This window comes from Lepidochelys kempii, chromosome 2, assembly GCF_965140265.1.
Source record: "Lepidochelys kempii isolate rLepKem1 chromosome 2, rLepKem1.hap2, whole genome shotgun sequence".
Classification (NCBI taxonomy): domain Eukaryota; kingdom Metazoa; phylum Chordata; order Testudines; family Cheloniidae; genus Lepidochelys; species Lepidochelys kempii.
This window is the reverse complement of record NC_133257.1, coordinates 72896165-72914515: the sequence shown is the minus strand read 5'-3', so window position 1 is coordinate 72914515 and position 18351 is coordinate 72896165. Positions and strand designations below refer to the sequence as shown.

At 42.9% G+C, this 18351-nt stretch overlaps 1 protein-coding gene across 14 annotated transcripts in view; it reads left to right on the top strand.

The window, feature by feature from the left end:
* The first annotated feature begins 4244 nt into the window (after positions 1 to 4244).
* The window catches only part of SNTG1 (syntrophin gamma 1), a 526846-nt gene continuing 512739 nt past the window's right edge, over positions 4245 to 18351 (top strand). For 11 of the 14 annotated variants that reach the window (XM_073331225.1, XM_073331233.1, XM_073331227.1 and 8 more), the window contains exons 1-4: positions 4245 to 4512; positions 5446 to 5512; positions 6941 to 7044; positions 7819 to 8567. The gene's annotated coding sequence lies outside the window, so the exon portion shown is untranslated. Of the gene's footprint in view, positions 4513 to 5445; positions 5513 to 6940; positions 7045 to 7591; positions 8568 to 18351 lie in introns of those variants that run through there. The other 3 variants (XM_073331217.1, XM_073331218.1, XM_073331216.1) reach the window with 3 other exon arrangements.

The window sequence follows — 18351 nt, the reverse complement described above, 5'->3', positions numbered from 1 at the left end:
TTACTTCTCATCCTCAGAGCTGTCTTGGAATTTTGTCATCCTGTTGCAGCTGTAGAAACTGCAATACCAGCTAAACTAACAGTGATTTATCTTTTATTCAGTGTCATTAGTTAATGGGAGTGATCTGTTTTTATGCAGGAAAAAATTCCGGTTTATCTAATCTGACTTTAAATAGTGGTATACATGCTTGATAACATTCTGATCTTACCTGTAATGTGATTTCATCCTGTTGCACTTACCATTGCTGAAAGCATAACTTTCTTTCTTTAATTTTTAGCCTGGTCATCTTCACATGAAAGAAAAGAGTGACCATTGCTATTGGAATCCCCATGAAAGATTTTTAGATCTTTTTTCAGCAGCTGGGAATAAACACATCAATTTGTTTATATCAAAGTTTGTGAAATGTACAGAGAGGTGGCTTCAAAAAGTCAAACATAGGACAGACCTTGCTGGAATATATCTCTACTACAGAATCCCTGTTCAACCCCCTTTTTATTGGGACAGTCTATAACGAAACATTCCATGTTTCATAGATTCTGATCCACCCTCCAATAAATCTACTTAGTTTAGAAATTGTGCATTTAAAATTAAATTATGGGGTTGTATGCTTCATAGCTTGTATAGGCCAAGCTTATTGTGCATACCAGGGGCCTCTTGCATCTCTCCATTCTCCCCCACAAGATCCCTGGGTGCCATCCTCCCATGCCCCTCTGTTTTAGGGGCTCCCTGCAACAACCTCCCATTTCCCCTGCCAGGGGTTCTGTGTATCCCCCATTACCCCTCTACACATACCAAATTCCCCCATACCAGCAGCTCTGTGTGCACCCCCATTTCCCTTCTCTCCATGACAGGGGCTTTGCATGCACTTCCATTCCCCTTCCACCCTCAGTTCTGGGGTCTCCCAACCTTTGCTAGTGGCTCTATATGCCCCATTCCCCTCTTTTTCCCTCCATGGTGGCTCAGGATCCCCTATTCTCTCCCCCCCCCCACACACACACACACCCCAACCAGGGATCATGTGTATGACCCCTTTACCCTCTGGTCCAGTTCTTCTCACTACCATTATTCTTTCTGTCTAGGAGATAAGTCATTGAGTGTGTCAACATGTTAAACTGTATTGTGAGGATAGGCAGAGATTAAACAGGAGTATGTTTATGCTGGAAGGCAATAATGGGTTTCCATGAACGAGTTATTTGATCTGGGTAAACAATTGCAGGAATACTTGAAACTATAGCTGTGCTAAAGAACTGGCAGGGACTTCATATGTCTCCCATTTCCCACGTTTTGGCTTTCCATTTTTCTCACAAATCAATATATTTCTGGCCATTGATGGCTAGAACATTCCCTGAAAACTTGGAATTGATCAGATGTGGCATTGAAAAGTAATTGCATTAGCCAGACAAACAAATACAGAAATGCTGTTAAATTGAGCGTAAAGTCTTCAAATGATCATGTCCTTACTGAAAACACTGTGAAAATGATTTGTTTGAGGAAGGGCATTCATTGTCAAACTCATGGGTCTCTTTCCATGTATTGGTTTAGCATATCTGAGCTATAGTTGCAGTGTTGCAATCTCAGCAGATCCATTTAATTCTCAACTCAAAGATACATATATTTAGACTTGGATAGTAACAGATATAATTGATTACTTTTCCAGTACTTGTGTGGAGTTAAAAAAAAACAAACCAACATGACCAGAACTGTCAATTTAAATCATTCAAAATTTTTCAGAGGATGAACAGTGGGACTGTCATAAATATAAAGGGAAGGGTAAACCCCTTTGAAATCCCTCCTGGCCAGGGGAAAGCTCCTCTCACCTGTAAAGGGTTAAGAAGCTAAAGGTAACCTCGCTGGCACCTGACCAAAATGACCAATGAGGAGACAAGATACTTTCAAAAGCTGGGAGGAGGGAGAGAAACAAAGGGTTTGTGTGTCTGTCTGTAGTCGTCTTGGCCAGGGACAGAACAGGAATGGAGCCTTAGAACTTTTAGTAAGTAATCTAGCTAGGTATGTGTTAGATTATGATTTCTTTAAATGGCTGAGAAAAGAATTGTGCTGAATAGAATAACTATTTCTGTCTGTGTATCTTTTTTGTAACTTAAGGTTTTGCCTAGAGGGGTTCTCTATGTTTTTGAATCTAATTACCCTGTAAGATATCTACCATCCTGATTTTACAGGGGGGATTTCTTTATTTCTATTTACTTCTATTTTTTATTAAAAGTCTTCTTGTAAAACACTGAATGCTTTTTCATTGTTCTCAGATCCAAGGGTTTGGGTCTGTGGTCACCTATGCAAATTGGTGAGGCTTTTTATCCAACATTTCCCAGGAAAGGGGGAGTGCAAGTGTTGGGAGGATTGTTCATTGTTCTTAAGATCCAAGGGTCTGGGTCTGTAGTCACCTAGGCGAATTGGTGAGGCTTTTTACCAAACCTTGTCCAGGAAGTAGGGTGCAAGGTTTTGGGAAGTATTTTGGGGGGGAAGGACGCGTCCAAACAGCTCTTCCCCAGTAACCAGTATTAGTTTGGTGGTGGTAGCGGCCATTCCAAGGATAACGGGGGTAATATTTTGTACCTTGGGGAAGTTTTGACCTAAGCTGGTAAAGATAAGCTTAGGAGGTTTTTCATGCAGGTCCCCACATCTGTACCCTAGAGTTCAGAGTGGGGGAGGAACCTTGACAGGGACAGATATCTATTTGGCTTGCAGATGCAAATTGCTCAGTTAATATTTCACTATTAAAAAGGGACTTTGTATCTCCAGATCTGAAATACAAATGTGTTCAAGTAGGCATAAAGCCTATCAAACTGCACGTTCTTATGCATTTATCAACTCACCACTTGTTTACTCTTTCTAGAGTAACTATTAGCTTTGCATTTAATCTGCATAAAGTTGCCTTCTTTAATGTTGCTTGATGGCTCACTGCACGTTATTGCAGTTAATATTTATGAAAGTAATAAATAACATGAATAGTGCTTTTGTTTGCATCAGCTCCCAATTTACAGCTGGAGATCTTTCAACAATAAAAATTAGAAATGAAATAATATTGTGTCAAGAACGATCTAAGTAATAGTATGTGGGGAAAAGTTCAGTAAAATATGAACTAGCAGAGGGGTTCTTGCAACAAATTTTTTGGTGGCGTCAGAATGTGGCTACCAACTCTTCCTGGTGGGTGCTGTGACAATTTTTCCTAAAATAATTAATTTTAGGAAAAACAAATGTGCACATTATACATGTCCCAGTCATAATAATGCATTAAAAAAAACCACATACATAAACCGAATAATAAAAATAACATACAGTTGTCTCTACTTCTTTACAGAAAAGAAACACAAATACAATACCATTCAAGCATTGTATGTTTTTGTTGCTGTTTCTTTTGCCTTTGTGGTTGCTATTTCTTTCTTTCTTTCTTTCTTTCTTTCTTTCTTTTTTAGACTTGCTAGCTAATAAGTCTGCTTCCCTGGAAAGTAATATTTGTACATTTCTTAATATCACTTTTCATAGCAGCAGCTTTGTTAATTAGCTGGCAGGTAGTGAAAAGTGATATTAACAAACATACAAATGTTATATTTCACAACAACAGACTTACTCAGCCCTGGCAAGCCGGGGGACAACTTAAGCCTGGGATGGGGAGGTGGGTAGGGAGGCCTGGGGGGGAGAGGGGGGGGACGGAGAGGCAGCCTGGGCCAGGGCCCTGAGGGGGACGGAGCCCGTCGCTACACGGCCAGAGCCCGAAGCCCCAGTCGGAGCCTGCCAGTGCGTGGCAAGAGCCTGCTTCCCGACACCCCAGGGCTGAAGCCGGAGCCCCACTGCTCTGGGGAAGGTGGGGAACTCACCCTGGCTGGCTCCAGGGGTGACAGGGCCCAATCCCTGCTAGTGGCCCTCGCCCCCATCACTGCCCAGGAGGCTGCGGCCCCAAGCAAAGCCGGGTGCCGCCTCTGAGAAACGCGGAACTCGCAAATCATTTTGAATCTGTTCCCAAATAACCTCCACTTCCTTAACTGTGTGGAATTGCCTCTAAAAAGAAAATGGGGGTGGAGGCGGAGTGCCTGAACCTCTCACCTCCCCAAACCCCGGAGCCTGTCGCCCCAAACCCAGCCCGAGAGGGTTAATTTCAGCCTGCTGCTTTAAATTGTTGCCCCTTTAAGAGGCGAGATTTCCCTGGCTGTGGCGGGCCGTGGGCTGGAACGAGGCGTCTAAAGATGCCCTGGTCCCTCAGCGAGCGGGTTCCACGCGGGGAAAGGCGGCACGGGGCTCTCCTCGCTGCTAGCCTAAAATCAGGGGCTCGCTGCCCGGCAGCCCCAGGGCGGGACTAAGTACGGCTGCGATGCCCAGGGTCTGCGTGCCTGTAAACGGCTCCGTTTCCACCTGGTTTACAGGTCGCTCCCCTGCGCGGCGGCGTGCCCGGCGGAATCACCGTTCCGCTGGAAGGCAGCACGGCTCCTGCAGCGCCGTCTTCGCGGGGAGCAAAGGGGCTGAGCGGGACAAACGCGCAGCTCCGGGCCCGACGGCTGGGTAGGTGGCTTCTAACCAGACGCCTTTCCACGGAAGCAGGGGACGGGAGAGCGGGGAGGACCCGCCCCCGCCCCCCCACCTCCCCCTCATGGGCACCCAGCGGGAAAGTGCGCTTGAACTCCGCGCGCGGGGAAGCGCCCCGGCTGTGTGACAGGGGCGAGCCGCCCGCGATCACCGCGCGGGTTCGCGGCCCAGCCTCCGGCCCCCGCCCCGCCGCGGTGCTGCCGAAAGGGCACAGCAGCCCGCGTGTCTGCGGCCGGGGAGCGCGGGGCTGGGTGGGGGTGGGGAGACTTTACCGAGTGCCAATGTATTCCCCGCACCCGGGTGCGCCGCCGCTGTGCCAGCCCGGGTGTCGTGTGAGCGCCTGGGAGTGCGGCGGCGGCCTCCTTCCCTGAGCACCCTGGCAGAGCGCAGTTAGCCAGTCCCCTGCTACAAGCGCGTCCCGCCGCGTGGGGTGTGTTCACCAGCCCCCCTGACGGTGCGGGCTCGCTCTCTCCCAGCCCCTCCTTGCTGAGCCCGGCACCGGAGCGATTTCCAAGCTCTGAGCTGGGGCAGGAGGGGCGAGCAATCGGCAATGTACAGGGGTCCACCTAGAGCAGCGTCTTTAAAGATGCGACAAGCGTCTCATGCCTTTCCCAGCAGGGACCCGGTTTCAGTCATCACTAAGACCATTGCTTTGTCCAGGGATGTGTGTGCGTCTGCTCCACTCTGCCCCCCACTTCTCCAAGGGTCTGTGCACCTAGCCTCTGTTTGTCAGAGGGTGGAGATGGATGGCAGGAGAGAGATCACTGGATCATTACCTGTTAGGTCCACCCCCTCTGGGGAACCTGGCATTGGCCACTGTGGACAAACACGACACTGGGCTGGGTGGACCTTTGGTCTGACCCAGTATGGCCATTCTTATGTTCACCTCGATTCCCCTCCTCCCTCTAGAAATGCAGTCTCCTATATCCACAAACTAGAAGGAGAGGAAAAGGCATGTATCCTGGGAAGTGAACAGGTTTGTCACTGATTTATTCTCACTTTTACTGAGCCGTTAAAGGTGCTCTCTGGAAAGGCAGAATTCTACCAGATCCTACCATTTTTGGCTCTCGACCCTCAAATTCCTCTGCATAATTTCTCCTACTTCACACCCACCTAGGCACTCTGAGGCATCCCCCCGGCCACAACAGCCTGCAAAATCCCGGATCCACCACTTGGATCTTGTTAGATCCAGCAAATGTGCCCCCAGCATTTCTACCCCGTTAATATGGAACAAGTGTAGGCACTCTTCCTGTACCAACAATAGTCTCGACAGGGCCGCATCCTGACGCAACAGAGCAGCAAATACCCAGATAGGGCACTTGGGATCCTGCCAGATCATGCCATGTTATGGCCCTCCAATGTGTAAGTTACTCACAGGGAACACGTTTACCTGGTCTTGTTGCACGGAAAGACCTGGGAAGCCAATGCACCACTACATTCAAAACCCGGATCTGGATCTTGCCAAATTTTGGCCAGGAACCCTAAAATACAGAACAAGCTTGATTCTATTATTCTACCATTCTACTATTCCTCCCCCCACTCCCTAAAACAAACGTCCCCTCCCTGTCCCCAACAAATGCTAGTATAGAGCTGCACAAACTCTAATTTGGCACCAGGTTATTTCTTTTTGCACCCCCCTGGTTTTCTTACCTAAATTTTAGTACATGTGCAGCTCCCCTAATCTACAGAATCCAGGCCCAAATGTATCATGATGCACCAACACTGCCCCCTACCCCCCCCCCCCCCATCATCCCTAACAATTATATAGAAAGCCATAAATAAGTTTAACCAGTGAAACTGCACCAAGTTAGGAATATGTATTTTAAATGTTAATGATAAAAGCTGGAGACAAACCTCAGATCTGCGATGTTCCATAAATGATCAGCCATGCAAATAATGAAATATGGATGTCTGTTTATCTAATTCCTGTCAAGAGTAGTAGTAATCAGGGTGTTATTTCCTTAGCAGATGGAACGACAACAAAATCAAAGTACCAGAGTCCAAATTAGAAAATAGTCAAGGGTTTCTAGACTATGCGATTTAATTGACAAGAAACGGGATGAAGACTATAACGTTTCCTTTAACATTAAAAAAAAAAAGTCTCTGTAGCTTTAAATGAATCTATTAAAAAAGCCGTACATAACTTTTGCTGAATATAGAACTTGATGTATTATGGCTTTCCATCTGCCAAGGAATAAATACACGACAAGCTATACAATGGGGAAACATTGCATTTCATGACGTATAGTAAGAGTGGAGATGGTAAAACGGCATATACAAGCCTAAATTAGCCATTTCTAGCACTATATATGTGCCCAAATTAAAATATCTGCCCTTACAAGATTTTCTGAAGTCCGGATTTTTGATGGAAAAGTAGAAATAATACCTTTTGCTCTGTTTTCAGGGTACAAGTTCTGAGTGTTTGGTGAAACTTTGGCAAGCTCCAGATGTGGGATCTAAATTTATGTGGTGTCTTGGCTTTCGGACACATCCATGTGGAGTTTTAAGGTACAACAGGAGACGCTAAATGAATTCTCTGTTTAGACAATAGAATGTGGAGGTTCCAGGGCAAAACCACGACCTGCTAATAGTCAGTTGCAAGGTTTTATGGTTGATGTGGGAAGCACTGATGTCCCTGATACAGATTTAGGTAGGGTAGGTAAGGAGTGGGTCGTACAGTAGAGAAGCCACATTTATTCTCTATCCCGGTGGCAAACTTTGTACTTATACAATAGTATTTTAGGGGGGTAGAGCCCCCAGATTGGCTGGTTCTCTTAGCATCCAGGTGGAGGTTGCAAATTCTTGTGGCGCTGTTGCACTGGGATAGGTGGGGACCAGGGTTGTTTTGAAATAATAGGAATGCCTGGATTTGGACTCCCTTTAGGCAGTGTAACGTGGGCTTCTGGGGCCCCAAACTGACAGGATTTTGCAGGATCCACTTTCTCCCTCTAGGGACCCAGCTTTGCCTTTTTTCCCTTTTAAAGAGCTCTCCCTAGCAGCATCAACTTCTCCTAATCACGTGTGATTTCCTTTTGGGGGCTGTAAGGGAACTGAGAAGCCGCCTCTCCCAGCCGGGTCTGAATGGAGGACCGCAATCCCTGTCCTCAAGCTGTATTCCACCATTCAGGGTGCTGCTCCCAGGTGATACCCCCACAGGTTCCGGACAGAGCCCTGCTTCCTGTCTCCTAAATCACGCGCTGGACTTTGCAAAGGCGCGGTGTAAGTTTCCTGCTTCACTCATTGAGTCCGCCTAATCGCCATCTCGCTCTCGCTCTCTGATAGGGTCTGATTAGCGAAGGAGGACCTGGCCAGGGACCTGAGCATCGCTGGATTTTCTCCCGAGCTCCACCAGCGGAGAATGCGCTACAGATAAAACCCAGCGAAACCCCGCGCGGCGAATCCTAGCGGGAGCCGACGAAAGGGGGAAGCCACTGAGGCGAGACAAGCAAGAAGCAAGCTGGTGGGTTGGAAGGGAGGTGGGCAGCTCTGGGGGCTGGCAGGGTCTCTCGGTGTCTCTGCTCAACACCAGCAGGGATGGACAGCGCCTCTGGACCCAGCCGGCACTGGGACACAGCGCTGCTGTTGCTGCAGGTGCTTATACACCGGCTTGCCTCTCCCTGCTGCTAAAAGGGCGGCGCTCCCTAATCTCTCGCTCCCCCTCCTCCCCTCTGATTTATTTATTTATTGTTTTGGGTGGACTGCAAGTAACCCCCCTCCATGCAACCGCAAACAGGGACGGTGGCGTCGTTCCGCTCCGGAGTTTGAGATCTCACCAGCGACTTCAACCCGATTTTAATTTTTTTTTTAACACAAATCAGAGTGTAACTTTCCGGAGGCTTTGATTTAAATCATGGGCACTGAGTTCGGGGGCCAGGTGAGAGATTTTCTGTATTACGCCAAATAACCGTGGAGATGTGCCCGAGTGGTTTGGAAATACTTTGGACAGAGGTCTGAGAGGAGATCCGAAGAGTACAAGCTCTGCAACGTTTCTGCAACGGAGAGCAGATCGCCTAACGCTAGCATATTGGCAAGTAAGTCAGTCATTGCTTACAATCCTGATTGCCGTTGTTAGTAAACGTATTACCTTAATCTGTTTGCAGCTGTTGGTTTGAAACTCCTTGTCTGGAGGGAGGACGGGCAGTGGAGCCATCTGCAGTTTTAGATTTCGAGGTCTCTTTATTTGAGAGGTTTGTGATAGTGAGAGGGGATCTGTTGCAACCCAGCATTGGTCCAACTCTGTTGAAGTGCATTGTAAACATCCCTTTTACAGCATCTATGTTCCTTAGCTTTGCAAGAACAATCTTAAAGAAATAGGGTGGTGACCACTTGTGCAACAACAGCAAATGGAAATGATGCCTTATATTTTTATTAACATATTAAATGTTTTTTTTTGTCTCTGTGTTCATGTGTAACTAAATATTGAGAGTCTCTTAACAGAGTGCATTTTAGCAACAGCTCTTGTAGGACAGCCCTGTGTGTCTCTCAGGCATGCAAGACAGTGATTGAATTTGATTTGCATACCTTTTAACTTTTAGCCATGTCATTTGGTAATTTTGTTTTTCTCTGATGCTCCTTCTCTGTGTGGGTTTTGCTTTCCTGTCTTTTTTAATGTGTGTACATTTATTGATCTTCTTCTGGTAACTGACATTTGTCACAAAACAAAAGTTGAGTCTGGTATGGTCTCAGTTTAACAGGACATACAGAAAAGGTGTAGTAGGTGAGGTGGCCAGTCCTGCTCCCATGGAAGACCATGGCAAAACTCCACTTAGGAGGCAGCAGGCCCAGGAAGCTGTAATCTCTTCCTAAAAATTCAGTTGAAGATAGTTTACTCAGAACTAATCTGCCACACTGCAAAACGCCAAATCTCCTGTTCACCTTTCTGCATAGCTAGTGCATAAACTAGCCAACCTGCCTCACCATAACTACTTCCCATACATCTCTGAAATTCAGGAGCTAAAGATGTGATTCCACATGAAATTGGCAAACAGCAGACTTCAAAGCATGTTTAATTGTGTTTGTGTTTATTGATTTTCTTAGCCTCTTCTCTGCCAGACTGAAAACCGTAATCTCTTACAGTGACCTTGATGAGCATCCTGCTTTAACATGAAGGTTTCAGGGAGAAAAAACATTTACACAGATTTACAGCCAAACACTGACATTTTGCTTAGAGCATGATCAGTTCCAATGAGCACGTGAATTACAGTAGTGGTAGTGGGGATAGGTAGGGGGCAGGAAGGGGGGAGGAAGGGTGGATGGTGTATTTACTTAGAGGAATGAACTTTCTTTTTTCACCATTACAACATAAATAATACTATGTACCAGTTGCAAGTAACATGGAGGGATTTGCTTTTATAGAAAAGTAAATGGGTATGAATAATTGTTGATTTTTATGTTTTTTTGGTCTCATTTTCTGATCAGAAGTCTCCAGTAAATGGAGATGGATACAAAAAGTCCCAAACCTTTCCAGGTTAATGCACTTTGATTTGTCAGCATTTGTCAACTCTGAGGGTTTAGAAGAGAGATCATTTTATATGGAGCTACCTACACTTTTCGCATATGAGGAACATTAACATAATAGGATAAAAAGGTGGTTATACACTGAACGCATGTCTAAACCCACCAGTTTATAGCAAAAGGATGAAATAAACCTTTCACATGTTGGTGGATGATTTACATACAGTATGTCTGGGATAAATAATCTGAGATGAATGTCAGCTGTTTGAATATACTTTCAGAAGAGCTCTAATATGGTTTCGACTTCTGACATGCCCAAGATACTGTGAAGTGTGCAATAAGACTACTAGAACTATTGTTAGCTACTGTAACTAGCTAGCCTTTCTTTTAATTGAAATAGATTCCACTCTGTGTGTGTGAATCCAATATATTTCTAGTGAAGTATACCTGTGGGTTTACAGTAGTAATTCCCTCCTCTGTTGCAGAGTGGCAGGCTTTCACTAAGCATGTGCCAGAGAAATTGTAAAACACTGAAGTGGGCATTGAGCTGGAATTCGTTTAGGATATATTACTGTGGTCCCTTCCACAGTGAACATAAATGACAGCTAATGGCTGATTATATAAATGAATGATTTTCCAGAAATCACGTCAGCTATGCCACCTTAGATGCAAGCTACACGGTGCTTTGTTTCTCTTCCTTTAAGTCGTGCAATTTAACTTAATGCCTTAAAGTGAATTCATTAACTTCACTTAATCTCTATTTGCCTGGGGAAGAAGAAAAAAACACCATTTAATGATTGGTCATTTGGCTTTTGCAGTATGTTGTTTGATTGCTATGAGATAATCTAATGAGATGTCCTCTTCACTGAATTAAATAAACTGTTACTGTTTATCTCTTCACTTTTTTAGCTATACTATTCAGAAGAATTATTGTACTGCATGGCTTAAAACAAATTTTCACTTAGTATGACAGAGAAAATTATTCAGTTATTTTCTCTGATAAAACTGAAAACTAAGGGGAAAGTTAATATTAGGAGTTGAACTATTTAAGAGTGTAACTAGAGTATTAACCACATACAAGAAATGTATTAAGGAACTGATCAAAAATCTCCTTTACCTTTTCTGCTTGACTTGCTTGATAGTCACTTGAACATCTTTCCATATATATGTAATAAACATTTATAATGTTTAACTATGAAGGCTAAAGTACTGAATGAAAGTCATACACTTTTCCACAAGTTTTATTAGACTGGTACAGTAGCCTAGCTTACTTTATGTCTTTTAAATTACAGGTTTCCAAAATGTAATGCATATTATGCTCAGCTTTAAAGTTAACATTTTTATTTTAATACTTCTTGGATAACACAAGTCTCTTTAATGTAGAAGATGGTGATTTGATTCAGGAAGCCTGAGGCACAAACAAACATTGCAAGTCCTTCCTAACTTTATTATGCTTGTTCGGGAATGCTATTTGCTCATTAGACGCTACTTTCATGGATATATATAAACTATAAGTGAAGTTGAACATATTGCCAAGCAAGAAAGGTTCATATAGTTATCCAACTCATAAACTCTGTCACTCTTTTCTGCACATGTTTTGATGAACAAAAGACTACATGTTTATAGATTTGATCTCAGTCTTCCTCAATCATGCAGCACTCAGAATGTACAATTTCCAGAGGCTAATAACTTAGCACTACTCCTAATGTTTCAAGTACTGGGAAAGCCATTCTTCTTTTAATGCCACTTCCTAGCAGTCATGGTTGGGTTTCTTGCCTTCATGCATTTTTAAGAGGAAGAAATGGTAAAGTATATAGTGGAATTCCACATGAGATAAAATTAGTAAATAGGGGTCTTCACTTCAGATTACAGGGTAGAAGAGTAGGAAGATTGAGTCCCAGTTTACAGCATTGACATGCACCGCTCACACTCAGTTCTAGTCACAGCATGGTGACAACATTCATTGTTTAAATGTTCCCTGAGTTTCTCAACATGGGTTGGCAGCAAAATCTGGCATCAGAGCCAGCTATTTTTGCTAACCCCTACCCCATATCAGAAGAGGAAGGGGGAAAGCTATCATTATCTACAATATTTAAAAAAAAATAAACATAGGTTGTAAGCATGTGAACTATCCAAAATGTACAGGAAATACAGTGGAGAGTTCTGGTGGTAACAGCCTATTAATACATTGCATGTGTCTGTGTGTGAAGTGCATATTATATATAATTACTAAAGGGGCAATAATCCAGTGGCAATAGTGCTAAATCAAGTTTGGACTGCCTCCACACTATTCCTTGAGTCCTTCCCAGCTTTTCATCCTCAGTAACAGGGAGGTTAAAGGCCCAGCACCAACTCAACCTAATTATGCATAAACTATACTATAATGTCTGAACAGATCTGCCTCTTTCTTGGTCTTTAGGAAGTCTGCATTTGAGAGGGTAGTTTGTGGCGAACTATATAGGCCCTTGATTGGTCACTTAGCTCTAGCAGGTGTGTCCCCTTCAACAGTCACCAAGAGAAGTGAAAAACACAGTTGCATGTTGAGACTATAGAGACCCCAGGGGTGGGGGTTTTGGGCAGGGCTGGTTTTAAGGGCTTAGGTCCCCCAATCTCATTGGTAAGAGGAAGAGAAGGTAGGACATAGCCCAGAGTCAAGATGATCAGCCTCAATTCCATTGTTGTTGTATTCCATTGTAATTAGTCCTTAATGTGTATGATGGTTTTGGGCAAGAATCTAGTATTCACTGTATGCTGATTAATGCTTGGATGGTAGTTAGTAATAGGTTTACTTTCCTTGACTTGCTCAAAGATGAGAATAACCCAAACATGGTTGAATGACACTGGTGGACTAGTTTTGCCAATGCTGACTCCAAACAGGTATTCAGGACACCATGGACAGAAGGAGAAATGGATGGGATGTGTATGGCTGCACTGCTGCTTGCATCTAGTATGATATGCCGGAGTTCTTCCACCCTAAAAGTGAATCAAATACAGTATGTCCATTTTATGAAAGTCTTGGGATGGAGCTAAAATGTAACTGGTGTTTAGTATACCAATTGCCCCACTGCATTGTAAAATCCCTACAAGACTATTGACATTCCTTACTGGGATGGTACTATATGGGCAGTGGGGCTGATAGTACTTGATGATTTTTAACATCTGCCTTGATAGCTCAGGATTTCGTGGTTGACTTAATGACCATGGATTGTTGGCTCAGTTTATACTGCTAGTAATACTCGTGATTTAATATTTGGGTCAGGATTAGAGGTGAGGCAACTGAAAATTTTAGCTATGTGGTTTGAGTTGAGGTGCTTGTTTTGATGGTGCCCTTTTCGAAGCTAATGGTCCCTGATCATTTTGGGAGTGCTTTGAGGAGACCTGGGAGGAAGAATATTGGTCCTCGGATAGGCCTGTTGATTGGTTTTTGCTCAGTCACCATCAACATGTTTTGTTTCAGGTAATGGACAATCTAGTTAATCCAAACTGTCTTCATTTTGCAGCTGACCCAAGTTCCTCCCATTTGTAAGGACATTTCCTGTCACATTGTTGATAAAATTAAATCGACTTACGTTGAATTGTATGTAAAGACCACATCAGACAAAAGTTATTGTTATCTTAAGAAATAGGGAGACTGTTCCCTTAATTATTTTTTCCTTCAGATGTTATATTAAACTTATTTAATAATGCATGGCTATCTATAACTGGGACCTAAATGACTGTATAATGTTTGCTTCCTTTTCCTTTCCACAATCAAAGTGATTCTGTTCAGATGACAGAGTCCAGGCAAGACAGTCGTAATCCCTTGACTCACATTTTTTCCTTCTTTTTGGGGGTCTTGTCCTGTGTCTGTTGAAGTCAATTGCAAAACCTCCAGGGTTTTCAGTTAGAATAATATTGAGTCCTCTGGGATGTTTAAGGTTCATATGTTTTTTGTAAAATTGTTACAACTTTATTTTAAAATAAAACATTGCCATTGTGGCCTTCAACTTAAAATACATAATCAGTTGGTGTTCATTTTCTTCTTTTATATTCTGAAGTAATTAGCACCAAAAAGTTGTGTGCAACAGCATTACATACCTTAGCAATAGTCATGCAAGTCGCACAATATTTTGATGCACTTTTTAGCAGCTGTTAATAATGAATCATATGGTTAAGCTTCAGAGCACAAATGGGCATTGATTTTCTTTGGCTTCTTTTTGAACCTAAAGTAGTCACACAATTAGAATTATGCCCATAAGATAATTCACTTCCAGCTCTTCATATGATTTTGTGTAGTAAAAGAAAGATAGCATTCTCCAGGAACAGCTTTTGAAAGCTGATCTAAGTTAATCAAATGTTCTTCAGGTGAAAGAGGATGGGAAAATATCAATTCTCCAGTGTAGAGGGGCTGTAGATGCAGTTTTCATCAGATACAGTTGTCTTCCTGTGCTCATTCCTAGTTTTATGTTAGAGCTGTATTTACATGAGTAGACTTCTGAACAGCATTGTGGTAACTGGCTATTAGATTTCAACATAAATCTTCACAGTGTTTGACTATAATGCAGATCAGCTGTTGTCCAGCATTAAAACTTACATCAAGCTGTGCAGGGAAATCTCCATTGAAATCTAGAGGTATTTCTTTCTAAAAATCAGTGGCAGGATGTGTCCCTTTAAAATCCTGTAAATCTTGAATACATTTTGGAGTGTCTCTGTAGTCAAAATACTACGGATTCTTTGTTTTATTGTTCTTGTGTGGAATGACTTTGAGAACACTGGGGTGAGTGTGTGTGGGCGGGGAGGGAAAGAGTGTGCACAGACATACATTATAAAGAGACATACTCTTTTCAAATCTACCTTTAGACTTTGCACCATTGAGAAATGGATTTAAAAGCGCACTTGAATCATATGGTTCTTAGGAATCAAAGTGTTGATGTACTAAGAATGTGACGTGTTCAGTTGCCATAGAGGAGACAATCCGTATTCATGCTCCTGCTGGCAAACTAAGGACAGTGTTGGTTGTAGTTGTGAAAATAAATATTCCCTTACCTTTTCAGCAGAAGCAAGGTTTCATTAAATATTGTATCATTCACAAAATGACCCCAGTGGGGAAAGCTTACTTGAACTATCACCTCTCGTTGTCCATCTAATAACTAGGGTTGGAAAGGACCTTATTGAGTTATAACAGTGGTTTCCAAACTTGTTCCGTCGCTTGTGCAGGGAAAGCCCCTGACGGGCCGGGCTGATTTGTTTACCTGCTGCGTCCGCAGGTTCGGCCGATCGCAGCTCAAGTGGCCGCAGTTCACTGCTCCAGGACAATGGGGGCTGCTGGAACTGGAGGCCAGTATGTCCCTTGGCCTGCGTCGCTTCCAGCAGCCCCCATTTGCCTGGAGCAGTGAACTGCGGCCACTGAGAGCCGCGATCGGCCAAACGTGCGGACGCAGCAGGTAAACAAACCGGCCCGGCCAGGCAGGGGCTTTCCCTGCACAAGCGATGAAACAAGTTTGGGAACCACTGAGATATAGAGTTCATACCTCTCCACAAATAAAGGATTGCTTTCTACACCAATGTTTTTAATCTTTTATCTAGTGTGTTCTTAAACATCTGTAGTGATGAGGCTTCAGCTACCTCCCTTGGCAAGTTACCACATTAGTGCAATTGTTAGTTTTTTCTCCTAATGGTTCAATTAAATCTTCTCTTGCATTAATTTTGGGCCACTAATCCTTTTTATGGAATAAATTTCCCTCTTTGCCACTGTAGTGAGGCGTAAGCTGGGCCCTTCTGATTTCTGCTCCTGCTTCCCTCCCAGATCAGTCAGGGCCACCTCAGGTTGATGCAACACCAGTGCTCTTTATTTACAGCTGTTTCCCACCACCGTACTATTCATGTACAGGTTTTTCTCAGCCAAACTTTGCCAGAAACAGACCTGGCCAGCAGCAGACTAGAGGGCCGGGCCGGGCCGGAGTTGGCCCGGCCTGGCCCTGTCCTGCCCCGCCCTGCCCCGCCCCTCTCTGTGTCTGGCCTTTCTCTTTCCCTCTCCTCCCCTAGCTTCCATCCTCCTTCCCTTTAGAGCCTCTGGCTAATTAGGCTGGCAGCTGTTTCTCCTTGCCAGCAGGCACAGGGCAGTTCAACCAGCCCCACTCCATTCCCCTTGATTGGGCCTGGAGTGGCCGGGGGCTGATTAAGCACTCCTTACTCAGCACCCTGTCACAGCTACATTAAATAATCCCTTCCCATCTTATGTTGCTTTTCATCTCCACATAACCAGTGATCATATTCCCTGTTTGTTGTATTTTTTTCCAAGCTCTAAATACTACATTTCTTTAGATTCTCATAATATCTCTCTAATCCTTCTAACATTTTTTGGAGCCTAACTCAGTTATTATTGTCTTTTTTTTTTTTTTTTTTTTTTTGGAATAGCAGAAAGCTCAGCTCTTAGTACTATAAATTTGGTATTCCCATTTTTCTCCCTGTTCCTAAACATCATGCTCTTTCATATACCTCCTACTATAGCTGTTTATTTTTTTCCCAGTGACATTGTGTTGTGATCTTTATATCTAATTTACTGCTCACTAACATCACTAAATTCTTTTCTGCATTACTCTTTTCCAAGATAGCCTTTGTATTTCTGCTTAGTGTTATATCTCTCCCTTCATTTGTTGTCTGCATTTACATCAATAAATCATCCCATTGATATCTTTCTCCTATCTGATTCTGCAATGTCTACCATTGCTAATATGATTAATTTATAACACTCTTCCTAGAGTGTGAATTTAGATATTAAATAATACTAAGTCCATTATTGATCTCCTTTGAAACCACACATAATATTTCTCCTCAGTCTGATCGACACTTATAATTACTTTTTGTTTATGGTATGCCATCACATTGTGTAGCCATAGCAATGGCAATTGATTTAGTAACATCCATAGGCTTGTGGGAAGCAGAGAGGCTATTGGAAAATAGGAAGGAATGAAATGAGAGTGAATGGTTTGGGGCAAGTCTGCCCATGAAATGAACAGCAGTCTATCTTGGATGAACTATTCATAAAATGCATGCTGGCTTGTCTTTCTGTTGACTTCCATTGACTTCAATGAATATTGGATCAGGCCCAAAGTGCCCATACTTCCTTGATTTCAATGGAGTTTTGGCCACTTAAATACTCAATTTGTCCTTTAAGTGGTAAAATCATAATTGTGGGGAAAAGGACCTTCCTTACCAATACATAAAGAACACAAATTACTTTACAATTACAAATTACTTTATAATTACAAATAGCTTTCAAGCATGTTGTGCAACTTAATCTCAACTTGAAAGAAAATACAAAGGTTTCAGTAGTTTGTAGTAGGTGGCTTCTAGTTAAATGTACGTGGCTCATGGACAAGTACCATTAGTCACAAGGGCAAATATGGCAGCTGGCCCTAATCCAGTGCCTATAAATCAGGCCTTCAGGTGGTCCTCCTTACTCATGGACCCAGCATTTTCATGATGAATACAAAAAAATATTCATCTAAAGGAAAATCCCATTAAAATGAGCTATAGGGATTGGTGGCTGGTTGAGAATGGGATTAACACAGAGACTTTTTAATGAAAGATCTGTCTTCACAAAGTGTTCTAAATTGTCACATTATGCAGGTTTACTGTGTCATGGCCTATAATATGGCATAGTACTATACTAGAACTGGGCAAATAAATTATTCACTGATTTAAAAAATATTTTAAAAGTATTGCATGTATATGTGAACACAAATATATGTGTAGAACACACCAAATGGCCCAATTTTATGATTCAGTAGCTTAAAATGTTCTGCAGCAGTACTTTACAATTCATATAACTTTCATTCAAATTCACCAGCTTTGATATTTCAGCCTACTGACTATAAAATTCAATTGTAAGAAACAAAGTAATTCATGAAAGCAGTTAAGCACATGCTTAAGTTCCATTAACTTCAGTGAAACTTAAGTGCATGCTTAACTGCTTTCCTAAATAGAGATGCTTTCCTGAACTGGGGGACAAGGGGACAAATCCTGCATATACTTACTACTGGGGGTAGTGCTTACTGCCATGAAATCTAATGAGTTTCCGTATGGTTCTAAGTGTTATACCTAGTAGTAAGTATTTGCAGGATTGGACCCTAAATTAGCTTTACAGTTACAAAGTCCACAAAACAATAATTTTGTTTAATTTATCTATCAGAAAAAGGAGTACAAGAGAAATTTTGGTAGGCTACAGAAATTAATAAAATTAATACCCAAACAGACCCTTCTGAGGCTGATTTCACCAGTGATGCTATCTTTTTAACAAACTGCTCCTCTAAGGGTCGTACATTACCCTAGATCCACACCAGAATGACTTTTGATGGATGTAAGGTTTCCTTCATGGGT